Source organism: Monodelphis domestica, chromosome 6 (assembly GCF_027887165.1).
Source record: "Monodelphis domestica isolate mMonDom1 chromosome 6, mMonDom1.pri, whole genome shotgun sequence".
In the NCBI taxonomy this organism is placed as follows: domain Eukaryota; kingdom Metazoa; phylum Chordata; class Mammalia; order Didelphimorphia; family Didelphidae; genus Monodelphis; species Monodelphis domestica.
Genome location: NC_077232.1, coordinates 296226835 through 296250328, shown reverse-complemented (window position 1 = coordinate 296250328; position 23494 = coordinate 296226835). Strand labels below are relative to the sequence as shown.

Sequence of the window (23494 nt, the reverse complement as noted above, 5' to 3'; positions counted from 1 at the left end):
CTCTGTCTGGGTTCCGGGATTTACCACGTGTGACTCTTCTCAGTTACTGTGGTTCATTGTCTGCACTCCCTTTGGCTGCCACCATCTTTCCTTCTCCAATCTTTGAGAGGGTTGATCTTCTGCCCACTTCTCAACAGCCCCCACCTGCATCTTAGCTCTATTCTGTGGTTCCTCTTTCCCAGAAAACCCGCTTTCTTATCTGGCTTATGGGTTGAGTGTCTAAGGTTGAGCACTGTCAATTCAAATGCTTTATTAGGAGTAATACTGGTATAACTAGTATATATATATATATATATACATATATATATATATAACTGGTATAACTATAATAGTAACCATTGACAATGTCAGTGCATAATATATCCCAGTAGTTCCTCCTTCTGAGTCCATTATTGGGATTCTTTGGACTTCAGCCTCCTTCCTCTCTCCTTCTATGTTCATCATTAGTGTCTACTTATTCTTCTGCTTTTTACCTGTGGCGCCCCTCCCATCACTCGACATTCTCACAGATGTTGCCATGGAGACTCAGGATGTAACCATGGCAGCCAGGCAAGATCTTTTCCCAGAGGAGTTTGCCTGTGACATTCAACCTGGCACTGGGGGAAAATTGCAGGACTGGTGGAGCCTATATGAGGGAGAAAGTGTTGTTTTTTCTCCCTTAAAGATACAGGAGATATTTTCCCCTCTCAACAGAATCTAGGGTGAAGGGGAGGCCCAGGACAGAGAAAATATATGTCTAGACTACCCTAAGGAATGCTAACATTTTCAGACCCTCTTGGGCAGTCTGGGAAAGCCTGTGAATCCTTTCTCAGAATAATACTTTTAAATTTATAAGATAAAACACATAGGTAAAATACAAAGGTAGAAGCAGAGCTGGAAAGAGAGGGAAGGGTGTCTTGCTTGGGCCCTTCTCCAAAATGGAGGTCCCAGGAGGGACTTGCCTATTAGAGAAGGGGGCCAGCAACAATAGATGGCTGTTCAAGGATAAGAAGGCTTCATGGGTGGGTGGATGGATGGTCAAGCGTGACAAAGTCGATGAGGTGTATTGTTGAAGTCTGGGCAGTCAGAAGCCTCTAGGAGGGGAAAGGCCTCACCAGAAAGTGGAATTTGAATTTAAGGGTTTTTTTTTTAAAACCTTATCTTCTGTCTTAGAACTGATACCAAAATGGGAAGGGCTAGACAATTGGTGGTCACATAGCTTTTAACCCAGGTCCTTTTGTCTCTAGGCTTGATTCTCTATCCACTGAGTTGTCCCTTGAGTTTAAGTTCTGAAGAAGACTGGGGAAGCCAGGAGGAGGTGAGAAAGAGAGCATTATTTATACACACACGTTTGTGTTTATATTTTAATATTATAGTAATTTATATTTAAAATATAGAAACATATGTATATATCTAGATCTAAAATATATACATATAACTTTCAGTAGCCTTTTGCTTTTGTCATCAGCATTCCCACTGTTTAATGTCTTTTCCTAGCCCAGGCCAGTGTGCTTGTCCTGGCAGGGTATGGGTGAGCATAGAACAAAATATAAACGGTAAAGACATTTTCCCAGGGCCCACAGCCAGAAGAAGTCAGAACTATGTCTCTGACCATGAGACCAATGCTCTTTCCAGTAAGTCATGTATTTTCATAGCTGTGTAGCATGAGCCAGGTGAATGCAGGCTTGTGGACAAATTGGATTCCCTGGTTTGCTCCATGTCATATATGACTGATGGGAAGGGGAGGGATTGGACAGACAACTAAAGAACCTCCTTCCACCTGTCTCTGCCAGCGTTCTGTGAATATTTTTATCCTCATGCCTGTCTCATGTTCTTCTTCCATCTCTGATGACTGTGCCACCCATTCCCATGAGTCAGACCTTGCCTCTGACGCAATGCAGTTCAAAGTTGCATTTATATTTTGCTCCACACCTTTTAAGCTTCAGAAAGACCCTCAGCTGCTGCTCACCTTCCTTGATAGCTGCTACATTTGGTCTGGTGGCAGCAAGGGAGGGGCTTCTTCCATTTCTTATTTTATTTTATTAGGTCATTTTCAAACATTATTCATTGGAAACAAAGGTCATTTTCCTTTCCTCCTCCCTCCCCCCTCCCACCACCTCTCCCCTAGCTGATGCATGATTCCACTGAGTATCACATGTGTCCTTGATCCAAACCCATTTCCATGTTGTTGGTATTGGCATTAGGGTGTTCATTTAGAGTCTCTCCTCAATCATATCCCCTCAACCCCTGTATTCAAGCAGTTGCCTTTTCTTTGGTGTTTTTACTCCCATAGTTTATCCTCTGCTTGTGGATAGTGTTTTTTCTCCTAGATCCCTGCAGATTGTTAAGGGATATTGCATTGACACTAATGGAGAAGTCCATCACCTTCGATTATACCACAGAGTATCAGTCTCTGTGTACAATGTTTTCCTGGTTCTGCTCCTCTCACTCTGCATCACATCCTGGAGGTTGTTCCAGTCTCCATGGAATTCCTCCACTTTATTATTCCTTTGAGCACAATAGTATTCCATCACCAACATACACCACAATTTGTTCAGCCATTCCCCAATCAGAGGACATCCCCTCATTTTCCAATTTTTGGCTACCACAAAGAGCACAGGTATGAATATTCTTATACATGTCTTTTTACTTATTGTCTCTTTGGAGTTCAAACCCAGCAGTGCTGTGGTTGGATCAAAGGGCAGACTGTCTTTTATCACCCTTTGGGCATAGTTCCAGATTACCCTCCAGAATGGTTGGATCAATTCACAACTCCACCAGCAATAAATTAATGTCCCTACTTTGCCACATCCCCTCCAGCATTCAGTGCTTTCCTCTGCTGTCATGTTAGCCAATCTGCTAGGTGTGAGGTGGTACCTCAGAGTTGTTTTGATTTGCATCTCTCTGATTATCAGAGATTTAGAGAACTTTTTCATGTGCTTATTAATAGTTTTTATTTCTTTATCTGAAAACTGCATATTCATGTCCCTTGCCCATTTACCAATTGGAGAATGGCTTGATTTTTTGTACAATTGATTTAGCTCTTTATAAATTTGAGTAATTAGACCTTTGTTAGAGGTTTTTGTTATGAAGATTGTTTCCCAGTTTGTTGCTTCCCTTCTGATTTTGGTTACATTGGTTTTGTTTGTACAAAAACTTTTTAACTTGATGTAATCAAAATTGTTTATTTTACATTTTGTGACTCTTTCTATATCTTGCTTGGTTTTAAAGTCTTTCACTTCCCACAGGTCTGACATGTATACTATTCTGTGTTCACCTAATTTACTTATAGTTTCCTTCTTCATGTTCAAGTCCTTCACCCATTCTGAATTTATCTTGGTGTAGGGTGTGAGGTGTTGATCCAAACCTAATCTCTCCCACACCGTCTTCCAGTTTTCCCAGCAGTTTTTGTCAAATAGTGGGTTTTTGTCCCAAAAGCTGGGGTCTTTTGGTTTGTCATAGACTGTCTTGCTGAGGTCATTTACCCCACTGATCCTCCTTTCTGTCTCTTAGCCAATACCAAATTGTTTTGATGACCACTGCTTTATAATATAGTCTGAGATCTGGGACTGCAAGGCCCCCTTCCTTTGTATTTTTTTTTCATTATTTCCCTGGATATCCTTGACCCTTTTTTCTTCCAAATGAACTTTGTTATGGTTTTTTCTAAAGTCAGTAAAAAAAATATTTGGAAGTTCAATGGGTATAGCACTAAATAGATAAATAAGTTTGGGTAGGATGGTCATTTTTATTATATTAGCTCATCCTACCCATGAACAGTTAATGTTTTTCCAATTGCTCAAGTCTAGTTTTAGTTGTGTGGAGAGTGTTTTGTAGTTGTGTTTATATACTTCCTGTGTTTGTCTTGGGAGATAGATTCCTAAATATTTTATTTTGTCTAAGATGATTTTGAATGAGATTTCTCTTTCTAATTGTTGCTGCTGAGCTGTGTTGGAAATATATAGAAATGCTGATGACTTATGTGGGTTTATGTTGTACCCTGCAACTTTACTAAAGTTGTTGATTATTTCGACTAGCTTTTTGGTTGATTCTCTAGGATTCTTTAAGTAGACCATCATATCATCCGCAAAGAGCGATAACTTGGTCTCCTCCTTGCCTATTTTAATACCTTCAATTTCTTTTTCTTCTCTAATTGCTACTGCTAGAGTTTCTAGTACAATGTTAAATAATAGAGGTGATAATGGGCATCCTTGTTTCACTCCTGATCTTATTGGGAATGCATCTAGTTTATCCCCATTGCAGATGATGTTAGCTGATGGTTTTAGATATATACTGTGTATTATTTTTAGGAATGACTCTTCTATTCCTATGCTTTCTAGTGTTTTTAATAGGAATGGGTGTTGTATTTTATCAAAGGCTTTTTCTCCATCTATTGAGATAATCATGTCATTTTTGTTGGTTTGCTTGTTGATATGGTCAATTATGTGGATGGTTTTCTTAATATTGAACCAGCCCTGCATTCCTGGTATAAATCCTACTTGGTCATAGTGAATGACCCTTCTGATCACTTGCTGGAGTCTTTTTGCTAGTATCCTATTTAAGATTTTTGCATCTATATTCATTAGGGAGATTGGTCTATCATTTTCTTTCTTAATTTTTGACCTGCCTGGCTTCAGAATCAGTACCATGTTTGTGTCATAAAAGGAATTTCTACCAATTTCCTTTTTTGGTAGAACTCCCTCTTTGCTTATTATGTCAAATAGTTTGTATAGTATTGGGATTAGCTGTTCTTTGAATGTTTGATAGAATTCACTTGTGAATCCATCAGGCCCTAGTGATTTTTTCTTCAGGAGTTCTTTGATGGCCTGTTGGATTTCTTCTGATATGGGATTGTTTAAGAAATCTCTTTCTTCTTCTGTTAGTCTAGGCAATTTATATTTTTGTAAATATTCATCCATATCTCCTAGGTTGGTATATTTATTGCCATATAGTTGGGCAAGGTAGTTTTTAATGATTGCTTAATTTCCTCTTCATTAGAAGTGGGGTCCCCCTTTTCTTCTATAATACTGTTAATTTGCTTTTCTTCTTTCCTTTTTTAATTAGATTGACCAGTACTTTGTCTATTTTGTTTGTTTTTCAAAGTACCAGCTACTAGTCTTATTTATTAGTTTGATAGTTCTTTCACTTTTGATTTTATTAATTTCTCCCTTAATTTTTAGGATCTCTAGTTTGGTTTTCTTCTGGGGGGTTTTAATTTGTTCACTTTCAAGTTTTTTTATTTGCATTTCCAATTCATTGATCTCTGCCCTCCCTAATTTGTTAATATATGCACTCAGGGATATGAATTTTCCTCTGAGTACTGCTTTGGCTGCATCCCATAAGGTTTGAAAGGATGTCTCACCATTGTGAGACTCAATGAAGTTATTGTTTCTATGATTTGTTCTCTAACCAATTTTGGAGTGTCATATTATTTAATTTCCAATTAATTTTTGATTTGGCTCTCCATGTACCCTTACTGATCATTATTTTTATTGCCTTATGATCTGAAAAGGTTGCATTTATTATTTCTGGTTTTCTGCATTTGTATGCCATGTTTCTGTGACCTAGTGTATGGTCAATCTTTGTGAATGTGTCATGTGGTGCTGAGAAGAAGATGTATTCCTTTTTGTCCCTATTTATTTTTCTCCATATGTCTATTAACTCTAATTTTTCTAAGATTTAATTCACATATTTTACCTCTTTCTTATTTATTTTTTTATTTGATTTATCTAAATTTGATAGTGGTTGATTCAGGTCTCCCACTAATATGGTTTTATTGTCTATTTTCTCCTTCAATTCTCCTAGTTTCTCCATTAGAAATTTGGGTGTCATACCATTTGGTGCATAAATGTTGATTAGTGATATTTCCTCATTGTCTATACTCCCTTTTAACAGAATATATTTACCTTCCCTATCCCTTTTAATCTGGTCTATTTTTGCTTTGGCTTTGTCAGATATCGTGATTGCAACTCCTGCCTTCTTTCTATCAGTTGAGGCCCAAAAGGTCTTGTTCCAACCTTTGATGTTAACCTTGTGAGTATCTACCCACCTCATGTGTGTTTCCTGAAGACAACATATAGTAGGGTTTTGGCTTCTAGTCCACTCTGCTATTTGTCTACGTTTTATGGGTGAGTTCATCCCATTCACGTTCAATGTTATGATTGTCATTTGTGAATTCCCAAGCATTTTTATATCCTCCCCTAATTATGACCTTTCTTCTTTTGCTATAAGCTTTTAAACCAGTGGTTAATTTTGAATCAGTCCCCCTGGTCCCCTCCCTTATTATATTTCCCTTTCTGGCCCCTCCCTTTTAGTTCCCTCCCCCTCCCCCCTCTCCTTCCCTCCCTTTTTGTACTCCCTCCCCCAGCCCCCCTTAGTTTTTCCTTCTCCCTTGCCCTGTTGGATAAGATATAATTCAAGATCCCAATGGATCTTGATGCTCTTCCCTCTCAGAGTTGGTTTCACTGAGAGTAAGGTTTAAGTATAACCAATTTTCACTCTTTTCCTCTCCTTCTTATAAGAGACTTCTTTCCCTCCCCTTCCTGTGTGTATCTTTGTGTGACAAAGATTATTCTATTTAATTTATTTCTATTTCATCAAGTATATCTTAGTGCCTCATTGATTCCCCCCTCCCTTTTTCTTTCTCTCCCCCCACCCCTCCAAATCATGTTAATGCCCTGATCTTTCCCTATGAGTGATTCTTCTGGTTACTCTATCATTGCATACAATTTTTGATAGTTACACATAACATTTCCCCCATATGTTAGTATATTGTATAGTTTAATCTAATTGTAGCCCTTATAGAAGAGAGTTTGAATAAAAGAAAAAAAAACACTTTTCTCCATTTCCCTTTCTTTCATATTTACCTTTTCATGTTCCTCATGCTCTTTGTGTTTGGATGTCAAACTTTCCACTGAGTTCTGGTCTTTTCTTTGCAAATATTTGGAAATCTTCTATTTTATTAAATGCCCATACTTTCCCCTGAAAGTATATAGTCAGTTTTGCTGGATAGCTGATTCTTGGTTCCCTTGCCTTTCTGAATATCGTGTTCCAGGATTTGTGGTCTCTTAGCATGTTTGCTGCAAGGTCCTGTGTAATCCTTATTGAGGTTCCTTTATATCTAAAGTTCCTCTTTTTAGCTTCTTGTAAGATTTTTTCCTTAGCTTGGAAGCTCTTAAATTTCACAATTACATTCCTGGGGGTTGTCTTTTTGGGATTTAGTATAGAAGGTGTTCTATGAACACTTTCTATTTCTATTTTGTCCTCTTGTTTGAGAATATTAGGGCAGTCCTCTTCGATTATTTCTTGTAGTATGGCATCGAGATTTTTGTTCATCTCTGATTTTTCAGATAGACCAATAATTCTCAAATTGTCTCTCCTTCCTCTGTTTTCTTGGTCTATCACCATGTCAGTGAGATATTTTATGTTTTCTTCTAATTCATTAATTTTTTGATTTTGCTTTATTAATTCTTGCTGTTTTCCGAGATCATTGGTTTCCAGTTGCTCAATCTGGTCCTTAAGGCCTGGTTTTCTGCTTTAATCTTTTGGCATTCAGCTGTAATTTTTTGGTTCTCTAATATAATTTTTTGGTTTTCTTTTTGAACCATTTCCCACTTCTCTTTCTAGAGGGCTTCCATCTTTCTGATGATAAGTTCCATTTGAGATTCTTCCAGGGCTTGTGGACAATTTTAATTTATTTTTTTTTTTTTTTGCGGTTTTGTCTTTGTTTGAGTTTCATCCAGTATTTGCTCTGTAGCCTGTGTTTTTCTCCATAAAAATTTTCGAGGGTGATAGCTTTCTTCATTGATTTCTTAGAGGGATTTTGAGGCTCCTGTGCACTGTTAGCTGTTTTTTCCCTGGATGTTTTCAGTTCCCTCTTTAGTCAGAAATCAGAGTCTGCTGAACAGGTTTTTTTTTTTTGTGTATGGAGTTAATGAGTAGCCTCTCTATTTTCCTCAGCCCTTTGCGGCTTTTCTCGGTACCTTCCTCCAGGGGCACTCAGTGTCTTCACTTTCTTGTCTGCCTGATTTTCTGGTTTAGCTACTTTCAGGGGTGGGTCCCCAGAAGAGCTGATCAATTCCCCAGGACCACCCCAAAATGCTCCCTGTTCATATCAGAGGAGTTCCTGTCTCACTCCCTGACTCCAGCAGGTGCACTGCCTCTGGGCACCTGAAGTCCATGCTCTCTCACATCTTGAGGTATTTTGCCTAGCTTTCTTCGGTGGGGGGGGTCCCCCTGCTGTCCTAGTCAGCTCCCAAGGGCGCAGAAGTGCCCTCTCCTCACTTCAGAGGTGCCCCTTGCTTGTTCCTCTTGGCGTGAGCTGGCCCCAGCTCTGGCCCTATAGGTGAGGGTGGGGGAGGGTGGATTTGCTTGTGTTTGTGAGGAAGCCCTTACCCCCTCTTAAATGCTGTTAAAGCCTCGATCCCACGCACCTGTACTGCTGCTCCCCACTCTACAGCTCCTCCACTCCTCTGATATAGATTCTTAAGGTCTTTTAGGGTGATCCTTATTGGTGTATGTTGGTGTGTGTCGGGGAGAGTGAGTAAGCCGCGTTTAGCTGGCCGCCATGCTTACCCAGAAGTCCTCTGGCTTCTTCCACTTCTAAGTGGCATGCATCCCTTTGATGTCCATGGATGCCACATCTTACATAAGTGCCTCTGTTCCTATAGTTTCCATCCTGGTGCCTCCCAAGTGGTGAATGTTTTCCTCTGCCAGGATGAGCTCAATGTGGAAACTGGGGAAAGACCTTAAGACTGGAAAATATTGGTGAAGCAAAAAACCAAGCATATTGGTTTTATTTTTTTCTTAAAGAAAAGACCTAAAAAGTTTTCATATCAGAGTCATTTATGCATATATTCTCTCTCTCTCTAATACACACACAGAAAAAGAGAGAGAGAGAGAGAGAAAGAGAGAGAGAGAGAGAGAGAGAGAGAGAGAGAGAGAGAGAGGAACCTTCTTTGTAACAAAGAAAAACAGTTATGCAAAACCAACCAATATCCATAATATCCATAGACTTCCACTTCCCCACAATGAAGAATTAAGTGCTACTTTTTCTTTTCTCCCAGTCCAAAATTACCACTGCTCTGTGCTTAGTCTTACTTTTGCCTTTCAGTTAAGTTTGGTTTAAAAGTGGTTCCCATTCAGGACAAGACACATCTTTTGCATTATGGTGGAGGATTCCAGCTTTTCTGTGAGCAGTTGAGTGGGTCCTCATAGATCAATGGCCTTCATGCCAGCTCAACTCTGAGGAGCTTGGGACCCAGAGCTGAAAGGGAGCTCAGAGATCTCCCAGGCCAGCTCTCTTAATCAATTCAATTCAATTCCAATGACTAAGCATCTCATCGCTGAAGGCCATGGCTCTGAACTAGGAGACAAATTCATCTAGGAATTGGCAGAGTTGATGTTCTAATGGGGGAAGAACAAGGAGGAAAATATCAATGAGACTAGTGAGGGTGGGATAGGGGCCAAGGAGAGGGCTAGTTTTCTGAGAAATCCAAGAGAAGAAAGATGGTTTTCACTTGGATGGGAGGGCCAGTGGGAGCAATGGGCTATGGAGGCTTCTTGGAAGGGGAGGCAGCTGAACTGGACCCTAAAGGAAGGGAGTGATGTTGGCAGATGGAGATGGGGAGGGGCATGGAGAAAAGAGCAAGGCCATTTCAGGAATAAAGAACTTTGAGAGCCAAGATCCAGAGAGAAAAATACATGGGACAGAAAAAGGCTCGGCCAGGAGGGGTCTAGTTGACTCAGACTCAGACTTTATGTGGGCAATGGGATGGATTAATGCAGGCTGATGTGCCAGGTGGTAGCTTTGCTCAGGAGTTCCTTCTTCCAAAGTTAGAAGAAGCAGCAAGCAGCATGGTTCTCTGGGTTTGGTTTTCACTCACAAATCAGGGACTGGCTTTTAAAATGAAGTTCTGAGAACCTTAGTGGGGCACAAAACTCTCTCTTAGGGCTGGTGACAGAGAAGGAGAGGAAAGGCAGGCTTGGTCTGACATCACCCTAATTTGGGGAAAGTGGTTTCAAAGGAAGGATGGACAGGCTCCCAGGAGCTCCATTTCTCCAGGAGAAGTATGCTCAAGGTGGATGGAAAGCTCTCCTCCATGAAAAGCTGAAGCATGAAGAATTCCACTGAGAATCATAGTTCTCATTCTCAAAGCACTTGGATCACATCAGTCCCAAGAAGTAGATGGTGGGAAACTTGTTATTCCCATTTACTGATAAGCAAACATAGACTGCTCAGCTTGGATACTCCTGCCCTGATTGGTGAGAGTCTACCATGGCTAGCCAACATCAGATGCCTTTCAAGGCTCAACATCCCTCTCTCTCATTTTCCAGCCAGGGTCCCTACTCTTTCCCACTTCTTGTTCTGGCAACAATAATCAACAGGACCATTACTTTTGGATAGGATGTCTCAGTGAACTTCCTGGTGGCTCCCCAGACACCCTCTCTTAGCCAATGTGCTCCTACTTCTCTTGTCTTTTCCTATTGTTGGGAGCAGGGTCTTTCTCTTTTGAATGTCTGTCCTCATAATTTAGCACAGTACCTGGCACTACAGCATGAGGCAGAGTCAAGATGGCAGCATAGAGGCAGCAAAAGTTCAGACCTCTGAAAACCCTTCCTTACCAATTACAAACTAAATGCTCCTAGGGGATTTAAAATCAAACCTAACAACAAGACAGAGACAAGGTACCCTCCTGATGGACTCAACTTAAAAGGTATGCCCCCAAAAACCTGGATTCAAGAACCCTCCAATTTAAGGGGAAAGAAGAAGGAAGGTCTCAGGACCTCTCTCCAACCTAGAGTGCTAAGCTTCCAGTGGTAGCTGGAACCTCTGGGCAAGCAAGGGTGCTGATCCGGAGGGAGTACCTTGTGGGCAAAGCTGTGCCAGGCTCAAAGCATCAAACAGGTGGTGGGAAAGCAGTTAGAGAAGAAGTGCAGAGTGCAGAGTGGGTAGCCTAGTTGCATCAGTGGAGACACTCCATATACCCCCGACCCCCAGGTTTTGTCATCAGGGAACATCCAGCTCTGCAACTCAGCTGGTCTTAATCCCATCAAGGCCTCCAGAGCACAGGGAAGCTCAAGCACCAACACCCCTCCCCCACAAACTGCACTGAGAGATTTGCTGACAAAACTCCAAGCCTGAAGGCTGACAGAAAACCCTAAACCCACAAAAAAAATGAAAGGAGTAAATATGAGCAAACAACAGAAAAAGAAAAAAGAAATTACAATCAACAGCTTCTATATAGGCAATGAACAAAAAGCAAACGGAACAGAGAAGGATGAAGGAACATCAAGCAAAAACACAGAAACTCCAGGGAATTGGATAAAGGTTTTGGAAGAATTCAAAATGCAATTCAAAACACAATTAAGAGAGGCTGAAGACAACTGGGAAAAGAACTTAAAAAGTAAGATAAGTCATCTGGAAACAGAAAACAGTTTCTTGAAAGCCAAAATTAATCAGCTTGAAAATGAGGCAAAGGAGATGAAAGATGAGGCAGAGAAGATGAAAGATGCCCTCCAAAGAAAATCAGACCAGAAGGAGAAGGATGACCAAAAAGTCAGGGAAGAAATCTGTCCAGTCTTTAATATTCAGAATACAACAACTAGAAGCAAATGACTTCACAAGGCACTATAAAACAAAATCAAAAGAATGAAAAAATTGAGGAAAATATGAAGCACCTCATTCACAAAACAGAAGATTTAGAAAATCAGTCCAGGACAGACAACTTAAGAATCTTTGGTCTACCAGAAGACCATGACAATAGAAAAATCCTGGGCACCATACTACAGAAAATTATCCAAGAAAACTGCCCCGATATTCTAGAACAAGAGGGAAAAGTAGAGATTGAAGGAATCCACAGATCACCTCCTAGACTTAACCTCCAACTAACAATACCCAGGAATGTTATAGCCAAATTCAAGAACTATCAGACCAAGGAAAAAATATTACAAGCTGCTAAGAAGAAGTCATTCAGATACCATGGAACCACAGTGAGGATAACACAAGATCTGGCTGCATATAAACTGAAGAACTGAAAGGCATGGAATATGATATTCCAGAAAGCAAGGGAACTAGGTCTACAACCAAGAATCAATTACCCAGCAAAACTGACCATACTCTTATAGGGGAAAGTATGGACATTTAACAAAATAGAAGAATTCCAAGCATTTGTAAAGAAAAGACCAGACCTGAACAAGAAAATTTGTTGCCAAAGCACAGAACTCAAGAGAATCATCAAAAAATAATTAAGAAAGAGAGAAAAAGAAAAACAAAACCAAAAAGAAAAACCTTTTTTTAAAGAGACTCAATAAGTTAAAATATGTATCCCTAAAAGAAAAAAGGTCATTGGTAACTCTTAAAAAATGTTATCACCTGGGCAGCTAGAAGAATTACACATAGAGGGAACAGTGACAAACTGTACAGGATGAAATGCCAAGACATAGATATGTATATAGATATATGTATGCATAAATACATATATAGTAATAGTGGTAGTCTCTCGGTGATCGAGAATGACTATTTGTGCAGTTTCATTTATGGTGTACCCTCATGTGGCTTTGGAGTCCAAAGGCTAAGGCGCAAATTTTGTGGCACATGGGGCATGGGACTCCAGTTGTTACGGGAGGTGCTGTTGTGGCCTGGTGTTGGCTTTTACGCGTAGCGGCAAGACGTCGACGTCATTCATCTTCAAAGGTGGTGGCGGCATGGTGAATGTGGGTTCGCCACATTCCTTGAGTGAATCTTTGAGTGAAACAATAATGGCAGTGCCAGCCTTGCTTGGTACACGAAGCCACTCATTGTGTCCTTTGTCTCATGTGGAGATATTTTCCCTTTTGGACCTTCTTCCTTTGTGACATCCCCATAATCAGCACATAATACAAATTGGTAAATTAAAGTTTCCATTTCCCCAAACAACCTATTAGGTTAAAAATTGAACGTTCTCAAATTGTTAGGGAACATACTTTGAGAAGTAGGTGAAGTTTATTAATTGATGGCTTGTATTTGCAGCCTTAAGTGAAGTTTGGATCTTGAGCTTGGAATAGCTCAAAGCTTTCCTGAATTTTCCCCAGAATCTGGAGTAAAGAAATTCAACTGTAAAATATTGTTACTCAAGTGTCTATAGATGTTATAGTTAATGTGTACTTTGCAAAAGGATATTCTTTAACAGAAACATCACATACCAGCTCTGCAAACAACTCAGGAATCCGATTTCCTAAAGGGATCTTATTCCTGTCAGAAGATGGTTTCTGAAGATGAAGTCTATTGGCTAAGATACCCAAATGCAAATGTGTAATGCCAATTGTTATTGTAGTAATTTTCCTTGTTTCTATCCCCCCAGTCCTGGTTTCTACACTTCTATCCCTGGGACTGAATCTCCCCTTGTGACCTGTCTGCCCATCAGGGAAAGCAGTCGCTGGACATCCCTCACATCTCGAAGCAGGTTTCCAGCTACCTAGGACCCAGGCACTCACTGAGGACATGTCCCTAAGACCCTGTGCCCACAGCCTTTCCATGCCTGCTATCTTAACCCCTTTTACTTTAGCCTTTAACTACCTGGCCATAACTTTCTTTCCTTAAAATTTGGGTCTTCTTCCATGTTTCAAATCATGCACACCCAGCCAGCCGGACATATAATTCTTTGATTCAGCTTGGGGAAGAGTTAGCCAAAGTGGGTCCCTCTAACTGTTGGGTTTGTATGAAGCACCCCCAAAGTGGAGAGAACCCCAGGCCTCTAGCCCAAGATCTCAGTGCCTCTGAGGTGTATCCAAGACCTGAGGTTGTACTTGTAACCTTGTCATCTCTAGTTGCTTCTAGGGTAAAAGCACTCATGGGAGTCACCCAGATGCCAGATTCCACCATAACCCCGGCAACCATCCCAGCCTGATGCTCTGGACACTGTCTACAGTCAATGCCTCTCTCTCCTAAGGACCTCTCTACGCCCATTCTCAGCTCTGAAGAAGTTACAGAAGACAGATTGCCGTCCCATTTTCCGTTACATATTAGGAGAGGGGGGAGATGACATGGGCACTGTGCCCCAGAAACCCAGGCCAACTATTATCAGGGAAAACTCCTTTGCCCTTGCATCCTTGTGACTCTTAACCTAGAAACACCCAATGACCCCACCCAGGGTCCTGAGATGTTTACCCTCTTTTGTCCTCTAGATTTAAGGTGGACAAAGAGATGAATCTTGATGCCTCCAGGCAGACCCCAGTCAGCTGACCACCCCACCCCACCAAATGCCTGAGGGACTAACACTCACTCTGGTCTTGTCCACACCAGGACCCAGCATCTAAAGAGTATATAAACCCCAGAACTGATGCCTCTCCATCCAGGCTGTCCTCATGGAGGAATAGCCTCTCCTTTTATGCTGTCCTCCCAAGGAACTGCCCCGCATCTTGCTGTTCTACCTTGCTATCCCCCTGGCCACTCTCAACATTACTTTCTAAATTAACAAATCTCTTTTTGTTTTAAGCTAAGTTTCGGAGTCATTGCATGCTTGCAAAAGGCATCCTTCCCCAACCCAAAAGGGTATCCTTCCACACCCATACCATAACATAGGTTATAATCGAGATCTCATCCACTTTGGAAATTCACCCAGCAGTCTAGTCCCTTCCTCACAAACAGCCTTAAAATGGTCTCATGTTAATGCCTTGGTATTTATTCACATTTATTTCCTTCCTGTTTATTCTGTATAAACTTAGATGTGCTGTTTCTCTTCACCAATAGAATGTAAGCTTCTTATAGCAGGAATTGCTTTAGATTTTGTACTTGTATTCCACTACCTAGTACAGCACCTAGGACAAGGCAGCTTCTTAATAATGCTTATCAATTGGTTTATTGGGCCAGATTTCCTTTAGGCTATCCAGGAAGCACTTTCAAGGATCCCATTAATTTCCAGATGTGTTTCTGTCATCCCTCCCAGCCTCCCCAAGGTTCTCAGAGTAATGTAGAGACTCTGAATACACAAAGACACTCTCATATGCCAACTTAACATCTGAATGGAGTCTATCAACCAATCAACATTTATTAAGCCCCTACTGTGTACCAGGTACAGCTAGATACCATTCACATTTTCTACCCAGTCAAAATCTTGATACTTTGCAGACCACCTAGTCACTACCCTTCTTTCCTCATTGAGGTCAGTCTTTGGCACACAGTCTTTTTCTGCTGACCTCAGCATACATATGGACTCTCTCTCAAATACCCTAATCACTCAGCCTCAATCTCTCACCTCCCATGAGCTCTCTTCCACCTCACCTTGGCCATACCCTAAGATAGTCATACCCTTGATTTTGCTATCACCCACAAATGTACCACTTCTGTGTTCAAGCATTTGGAAATCTCATTGACTCGAATCTATTGGCTTTCCATTTCTCCCACTGTCTTCTCTTATATAAAACTTTACTCTCCTACCATACCATGACTTCCACTCCTTCAACCCCTCAGTTCTTTACTAGCAATCTCCCTTGGGCTAGCCATTCTCTCCTCTTCCCCAATCTTGACACCATGGTGAACTAATTCTCTTCAACCCACTACCCCCTTATCATATCACCTATTATGCTTAGCCAAGCATACTCCCACCATTTGTCACCTTCATTCCTATATATGTGCTGCTAAACAAAGATGGAGAAAATCACACAATTTGTTTGGACTGGGTCCACTACAAATTTATGCTACACAATCTCATCTGCGTCCTCATTGCTACTAGACAATCTTTCTACACCTCCTCCATCAATTCACTCTTTCCACACTCCACAGAGGCTTTTTAAACCTTCTCAACCTTCCTCAAATCCTTCATGGTCCTAAAACTTTGTCTCATTTTTACAGAAAAAATTGAGGCCATTTTCCATGATCTCTCTCTTCCTCCCTCTCCCTCATCTTCTGTCATTTTGATGCCTTCTGCTCCTCTCTCTTCCTTCATCCCTCTCTCACAGGATGAGGTGGCTTTGCTCCTTATCAAGGCCAACCCTTCTACATGCACAAGCATATCATCTCCAACATACTGTCCCCTCTGTCATTTCTACTTTCTATTATTTTCAATCTCTTTCTCTCTCCTGACTCATTTCAACTGCCTACAAACATGCCCATGTCTCCCCTACCCTGAAAAACTCTCATTTAAGTCTTCCTTCCCTGCTATCTTCCTGTATTTCTTCTGTCTTTTTTCAGTAATCTCCTTGGAAAGGCCATCTACAGTAGGTGCCTCCACTTTTCTCCCACTCTCTTCTTTACTCCTTACAATCTGGCTTCTGGCTTCATCATTCCATCAAAACGGCTCTCTCCAAACTTTTTAAGAATCTTGGAGTTGCTATTCCAGTGGCCTTTTCTTAATCCTCATTCTCCTTGGTCTCTCTGCAGTCTTTGACACTGTTGATCACCTCCTCCTCAATAATCTATCTAGGTTTCTGGGACATGGGTGTTCTACAGGGTTCTCTCCTGGGCCCATTTCTCTTCTTCTAGATGGCTTCACTTAGTGAGCCGATCGGTGCCCTAATCTCTCTCCTGAATTTCAGTCTCACATCTCCAATTGCCTTATTGTATGTCATCTTAAATTCAATATGTCCAAAAATAAATGCCCATCTTCCCCCACACATAAACCTTCCCCTACCCTGTTCACCTTTCCTATTACTGTAGAGGGCAACACCAGCCTTCCTGGCTCCCAGGCTTACATCTGTCAACTAGAAAAAACACAGAACTATTAAATAGTCAAAAACCACTCTTTAATCAAGGGAAAAGGGGTTAGCGCTACTAATACAACAGAGCTGCTTTCCAAGACTGCACAGAGTCAAGACGCCCTGGTCACCAGCCCCTGGGAGTGCCACTGACTCAGGATGGGCTCCCAGGAACAAAAGCACTTGGGGAACCTATATACCACTCTAGATGACCTGGGGGGTTTAGGATTAGAGGGACAGTTGATTGACTTTACAATGGTGAGAAAGGAAAATGAAGAGTTCCAGACAGGAATAATAGTGAGGGGCTGATGCCCCACAATGGACACAAAAGGGAAAGACTCAGCCCAGGGCTGGGTCACCTTGGTCATGGGACAAAAGGGATGCTTAATATTGGATGGGATTAGCTGTTCACAACCAAAGTACCAGGAAGTCTATTGTTAGCCTGAGACCAGTGAAGGAGGACCTTCCCTCAGGGGGAAACCTCTCCTGGGACAAGGTCAAAACCTGGGGTTTCTATACTCAAACTAAATAAACTGGGGATCTCTAGATTTCCATGTTGACACATCCTAGATGTCTTCCTATCCCCCTTCCCAACATTAGTATTGCCCCATCCTGGTAGAGACCCTCATCATCTCATACTTGGATGATTACTATAGCCCCTGCTGTGGTGGGGTCTGGAGAGATCTTGCCTGCCTCAAGTCTCTCCCACTCTAGTCTGTCCTCCATTCAGTCACCAAAATGACTTTTCTAAAGCACAGATCCAACCCCACTGACACTCACACTCTATAAATTCCAGTGGATTCCCATTGCTCCACACTCAACCATCAAATGCTCTTTTTGTCATTCAGAGCTCTTCATGATCCCAAGAGCCTCTCCTCAGTCCCAATCTTCTTACACCTCCACATACTCTTTGATCCAGGGACACCAGCCTCTTGGCTGTTCCTTGAACAAGACCCTCCAGTTCCTGACTCCAAGCATTTTCTCTGGAGGCCCCATTCCTGGAATGCTCTCTGTCTTCTGCCTTTTTTGGCTCCCCACTTATCTTCCCAGCCTTTTATTACAGTACCCTCTGAGGTGTAAACCTCAAAATTCCTTAGACTTATAAATGTTGGAAATTTCACCATTGGGATATTTCATACTTGGAAAATTTCTTACTGATAGTCTATTGGAATGGGAACCCCATTGGCATGGGAGGTTCCTTCTCTTCCCTTCTTAAGATTACTTTAGGACAGAAACCTTTTGCTGAACAATGGAAAGGACTTTGACCTATGCTTAAGCATAGAACAGGAATTTCTTTGAGTCATGATTGATTTTAGAATTGATACAATGGAGATACTTGGAATCAATCTCCACCCTACTCAGTCCTAACAGGATTGAGTAAGGGCTGCAGCCTAGATCAAAATTTAATTATTCCAATCTCTACCCTACTCAGGTTAACAGGATTTAGAAAGGGCTGTAGCAAAGGAGCAAAGATTTAATCATTTGAAAATATGACCTTCAACAGACATGTGCAAAGCCTCTGGGCAGTCCTGGGTTAAGCTAGAGCCTCCATTGGCACAGGGAAAATGATGGACAGTGATTGGGAGATGTGAGAACTGAGGGGAGGCAACTTGGATGGTTTCCTTAAAGATCAGGGGGGTCTGGAGACTCGAGGTGGTTGAGGAGTTGGCCGGAGTGGTTGCGTTGTGCTCTGAGAAGCTTGCTCTGAGGGAAGCTGAAGGTGGGGGCCTCTGAGACTGTTTCTCCATTTTGGTCACGTGAGTAATAGGGACTGATCTCTTTTCTTTGCCTCAGCTATCTAAGGGCTTGGGCCTTTTGGCCCAGCCTAAACAGAAGGGGTATTTAAGCCCTATTCCCTTCTCTCCCTTTTTTCTCTCTCTCTATCTCTAATTCCTTTCTTCCTCCTATTGAAATTAAACTCCATAAAAGGTTGACAGCTGACTTGAGTTTTCATTTAGGAATTACATAGCTGAATTCCTTGGTGACCTTAAATTAATATATATCAGTCTTTTAAAGTGATTCCCTTGTCACAGAGGATCTAACCATTTGCCCTATGGATGAGCCTTAGGGACCTCTGGGTCTTGTCACTACATCTTAGGGATTCTACGTCTTTCTTTCTGCCCTACAACTGAAATCTTTTATGATGGTCTCCTCCAGTAAGACTGTAAGCTCCATGAGAGCAGAGATTGTCTTCTTTATTCTATTGGTATCCTAACACTTAGCAGAATGCCTACCATGTAGTAGACCTATGTTATCTAAAAATGCTTTTTCATTCATTCATTCCCTTGGGTCCCCAGCACTTGTCAGGGTGCCTGGCCCAGAGTAGGCAGACACCTAACAAAAACCTGATTATGATTTGTGGGAACTGAACAGACTAGGGCTGGCTGCTGATTAGATGCAGGGTACCGCTGGTGAGAGAAAAAAAGAATCAAGGATGCCCTTGAGGCTATGGACAGTGATGGAGACCCAGTGTGGTTGAGGAGGAGGAGGATGGCTTTGAAGTCAGGGATTGGCTTTGTAATGGAAAGGCCTGGATTTTTAAATGGGCATTCTCATGCAGGGAGATTGGAAGCTAGCCACTACCTCAGTTTTCTCATCCAAAAAATCAGATTACTGGCCTCATCAGTCCCTTTGGGTGTCATGTCTTATGATCTTTTTTTAAACCATCTCCATCTTTGCCTTTTATTCACTTTGGTATCCCTAGACCCAGACTCAGAACCTTGAGCATCATCCCAGCAGAGACCTCAGATTTGATGAATGACTGAATGAAGGAAGTCAGTCTCTTCAAGGGTCTTGAAGCCAGGGTTTAGAACCCAGGTTCTCCCCCCCAATCTTGTCAGGGAAGTGATCTCCCAAAGGGAATTTGGACCTCCTGGCTTTTTAATCAAAGTCCACCCCAAGTGTTTTCCAATTCAGTATCTCCCCTTACCCCCCAAATGTAGATCAATCTGTGGGTGATCTGATTAGATTACACAAGGGGGAAGACTTTGGCCTGGATAACAACCACTCTTTCTTATCTAAAATCAAGTTCATAGAACCATATCAATTTTTTTTTAAATCCCTAGTGTACAGGAGTGACCATTTAGCTGGATTTCCCCCCCCCTAAAATAAATCTATTGAGGGAGAGCTAGGTAGTACAGCAGATAGGGCTCCAGGTCTATTGTAGTAGGGTGTCTCCTCCAATAGATTTTGAGGGCCAAGGACCCTTTTGTCATATGGCCTGAGCACAGAGCCTGGTACACACCAGGCACACAGTACATACTCCTTGCCTGGCTGCCTGGAGCTCTGCTTGGACAAAGAATCTGCACAGGACTCCTTCTCACTTTCAGAGATGAGACCATCCTATCCATACAACTCAAACCCCCTTTGATGCGAGAAGAGTAGGACCACCTGCCTCCCTCTCATCCCAGCTCTGCCCAGCCCCGATCACACAAGCCAATGGGGCAAAGAGGGCATAGGCTGCCCTCTGCACATTGGGGAAGTGGTCCATGCACCTGTCTGGGTTCAAGAGAGGCCAGAGAACTGCCTTGGCCAGAGCAGGAATTTCTACAGTGCATCCTGGCTCATAAGGCATTTTACAGGGATTCCTTCTTGCAGCCTGGGCAGATGAAGGGACACAACTTTCTAGGTTCAGAAACAAAGACCCAAGGATACAAATGAGGCAAAGAATTCTGTTTCTAGGACCCGAAGGGACAACAGAAACCACCTAGACTAAGCCTGAGGTCTTACAGATGGGAAAACTGAGGCCCAAGGAGTGATTTGCTCAAAGCCACATGTAGGATCCTGGATTTAGAGTTGCAAGGGACATCCTCAAAGACTATCTAGTCCAACTCACTCCTCTTTTTTTTAATACTGTTTTTTTTTTCTTCAATTGTGTGAAAAAAAATTTTTTAACCTTTATTTTTTAAAAGTTTGAGTCAAATTGAGTCCTTTGTCCCCATCACCATGAAATGACAAGTACTCTGCTAGAGATTTTCCATGTGTAACAGTGTCAGATATCTTTTCATATTAGTCATTTTGTAAAAGAAAGTGCAACAAACAGGAAAAGTGAAGTAACAGAGTGAAATGTCATATGTGTTGGTCCACTTTCAGATTCCTTCAGTTATTTCTGGGAGGGCTGATGGTGCTTTTCAGCAGTATTCCTGGCTTTTCTGGGATCCCTGCATTGCTAAGAATAGCTAAGTCATTCATAAAATATATTCATCACGTAATATTGTTGTCATTGTACATTGTTCTCCTGGGTCTTCCCATTTTACTTTGCATCCGTTTGTGGCAGTCTTCGCAGGTTTTTCAGAAACTATCTCATCATTTCTTATAGCACAATAGTATTCCATCCCCATCATATACCACAACTTGGTCAGCCATTCCCCAATTGATGGATATGCCCTCAGTTTCCAATTCTGTGCTAGCATAGAAAGAGCAACTATAAATATTTTTGTACAAGGTCTTTTCCTTTTAAAAAATGTCTTTAGCATAAGACTTATTATTTTTGTTTATTTGGATATATGCTTTGGGGTTTGGTTTTATTATTATAAATAATATAGATTATTCACTTACAAAAATGAATAATATTAAAATATATTTTGCATGTTATATGCATGTATACATGTATGCATGTATCACATACATGTATAACCCAGATTGAATTGCTTGCCATGGGGGGGGGGGGCAGAGACAATTTGGATCATATACCTCCAGAAAATTTATGAGGAAATTTGTTATTAAAATAAAATAAATAATTTTTTAAAATGTCATTGGGCTGGTTCAAAAACCAGGCAGTCTTTTAGCACCCTTTGGGCATAGTTCCAAATTGCCCTCCAGAAAGGTTGAATCAGTTTACAACTCCACCAATAATGCATTAGTGGCCCAATTTTCCCATATCCCCTCCAGCATTTATTATTTTCCTTTTCTGTCACATTAGTCACTCTAATAGGTATAAGGTGGTATCTCAGAGTGATCCATTCCTCTTGCATAAGAGAAAACAGAATCCTGGGAAGTAAAGAGAGTTGCTGAAGGGGTGGTCTCAAAGTCTGGGATCTCTGACTGTAGAGTTCCTCCCCAGCATTGTATAACAGAGCAAGGCCTGGCCCAGAGCCCATAGAGGTCAAGCCCCAGACCCGACTGCTGACGGGCCAGTTGGCCTTGGGCTCAGCTTTACCTGGAATCTTGGCTCTCAGGGGAGCATCGCATAAGGGGTAAAAATTATAGTTGGACTGAATATTTGAGAGCTCATTACCAGAGATTGAATGACTAAATCCCAATGAATTACTCAGGTCAGAATGGCTTTGTGGTAGCTTATTTACAAATAGAGAGAAGAAATTAAGGAAATGAAAGAAAGACAGAGAGAGAGAGAGAGAGAGAGAGAGAGAGAGAGAGAGAGAGAGAGAGAGAGAAGAGAGAGAGAAGAGAGAGAGAAGAGAGAGAGAAGAGAGAGAGAAGAGAGAGAGAAGAGAGAGAGAAGAGAGAAAGAGAGAGAGAGAGAGAGGGAGAGAGAGAGAGAGAAGAGAGAAAGAGAGAGAGAGAGAGAGAGAGAGAGAGAGAGAGAGAGAGAGAGAGAGAGAGAGAGAGAGAGAGAGAGAGAGAGAGAGAGAGAGAGAGAGAGAGAGAGAGAGAGAGAGAGAGGCCTGGTCTGAATCAGGCAGGAACTCAGAGGCTCCAGTAAGGGGAGGGGAGGGAGACAGAGGATTAAACCTAATAAGGCTTCCAGCCACAAGGCCTCCTCCAAAACGACGGGCCTCTCCAGAGGCTGGTGCTTCCAGAAAGCCAAGGAAAGGGAGTCAGCCTTTTTACTCACCACGAGCCAGTCCAAAGGGAAGCAGTCTGAGATCTCAAGCCTGAGCTCCTCTATGATCAAGTTCCACTGCCAAGTCCCTCTCACAGGAAGTGAGCATGAAATTTAAAGGCAGTTCTTTGCATCACTTCCTGTGCCTTGTGCACCAGTAGTGTCTTAAACTTGGCTTTGGCCTGCCCCGGGGCGGTCAGTTGTTTCTGATTTGTCACTTGCTAGCACAGGTGGATCATAGACCCCCCCCCCCCATACACACACACACACACACACACACACACACACACACACACACACACACTAAATCCTTAAGTGGGGTGTATACTTTCCTGGTGGCTAAAATTCTAAAGACTAAGTAGGGTGGAGTAAATCTCAATTTCACACTCAAAGGGATCCTAACCCTATGGCTTTCCAGAATTCACTTCTCCATTCACTCCCAGTTGTTATTCACCATCCTGCTTTGATTTCTTTTAAGGAATTAGTGCCCGTTTCTCTCTTTTTTAGGGCTGTTATGGGCTTCTCATCCCAGTTGGGGGATATTGGATGCCCTGGCTAATGAGGCAGCATCATGGAAGCGCCTGGACTGATGTATAGCAAGAGTGGAGAGTTGGTGGCTCAAGAGTTCTACTAGCTGAAGATCGGAGCTGGGGAGGTCCTCAGAGATGATCTACTTGAATAACAACAAAACTACCATCATGAGAAAATAATAATAAACATTTCTAGAACACTTTTTTGCTTTTTAAAAATTTTCTTTCTGTTGTCATGCAAAACACACTTCCATACTGCTCATTGTGGTAAGAGTAAAGTCATTAAGAATCAAAACTCCAAAATAAAATAAAAAATACATGGATGTGAAAGATGACTAGAACAGCTCTTTCTTTTAATTCAACAAGGGGGCCCTCTTGGCCCTTTTATTCTGTTTCTTGAAAGAAAAGGCTGTAGAGACCTCATTTAATAAAACAGAAAATAAATCTGTATACATAGCAAGCAAAAGAGTTTGGAAAATACCGGTTGTGTTCATCTTGGCAGCTATTTCTGAAAAGCAACTCCAGTAAATCCAGC

General features: G+C 41.7%; 1 long non-coding RNA gene across 1 annotated transcript; it reads left to right on the top strand.

Moving 5' to 3' along the window:
• The first annotated feature begins 348 nt into the window (after positions 1-348).
• On the top strand, positions 349-23154 carry LOC130455135 (uncharacterized). The gene is made up of 3 exons (XR_008913058.1): positions 349-1297; positions 5931-6104; positions 22937-23154. It is a non-coding gene; the product is annotated as an uncharacterized LOC130455135 (long non-coding RNA).
• Positions 23155-23494: the final 340 nt, after the last annotated feature.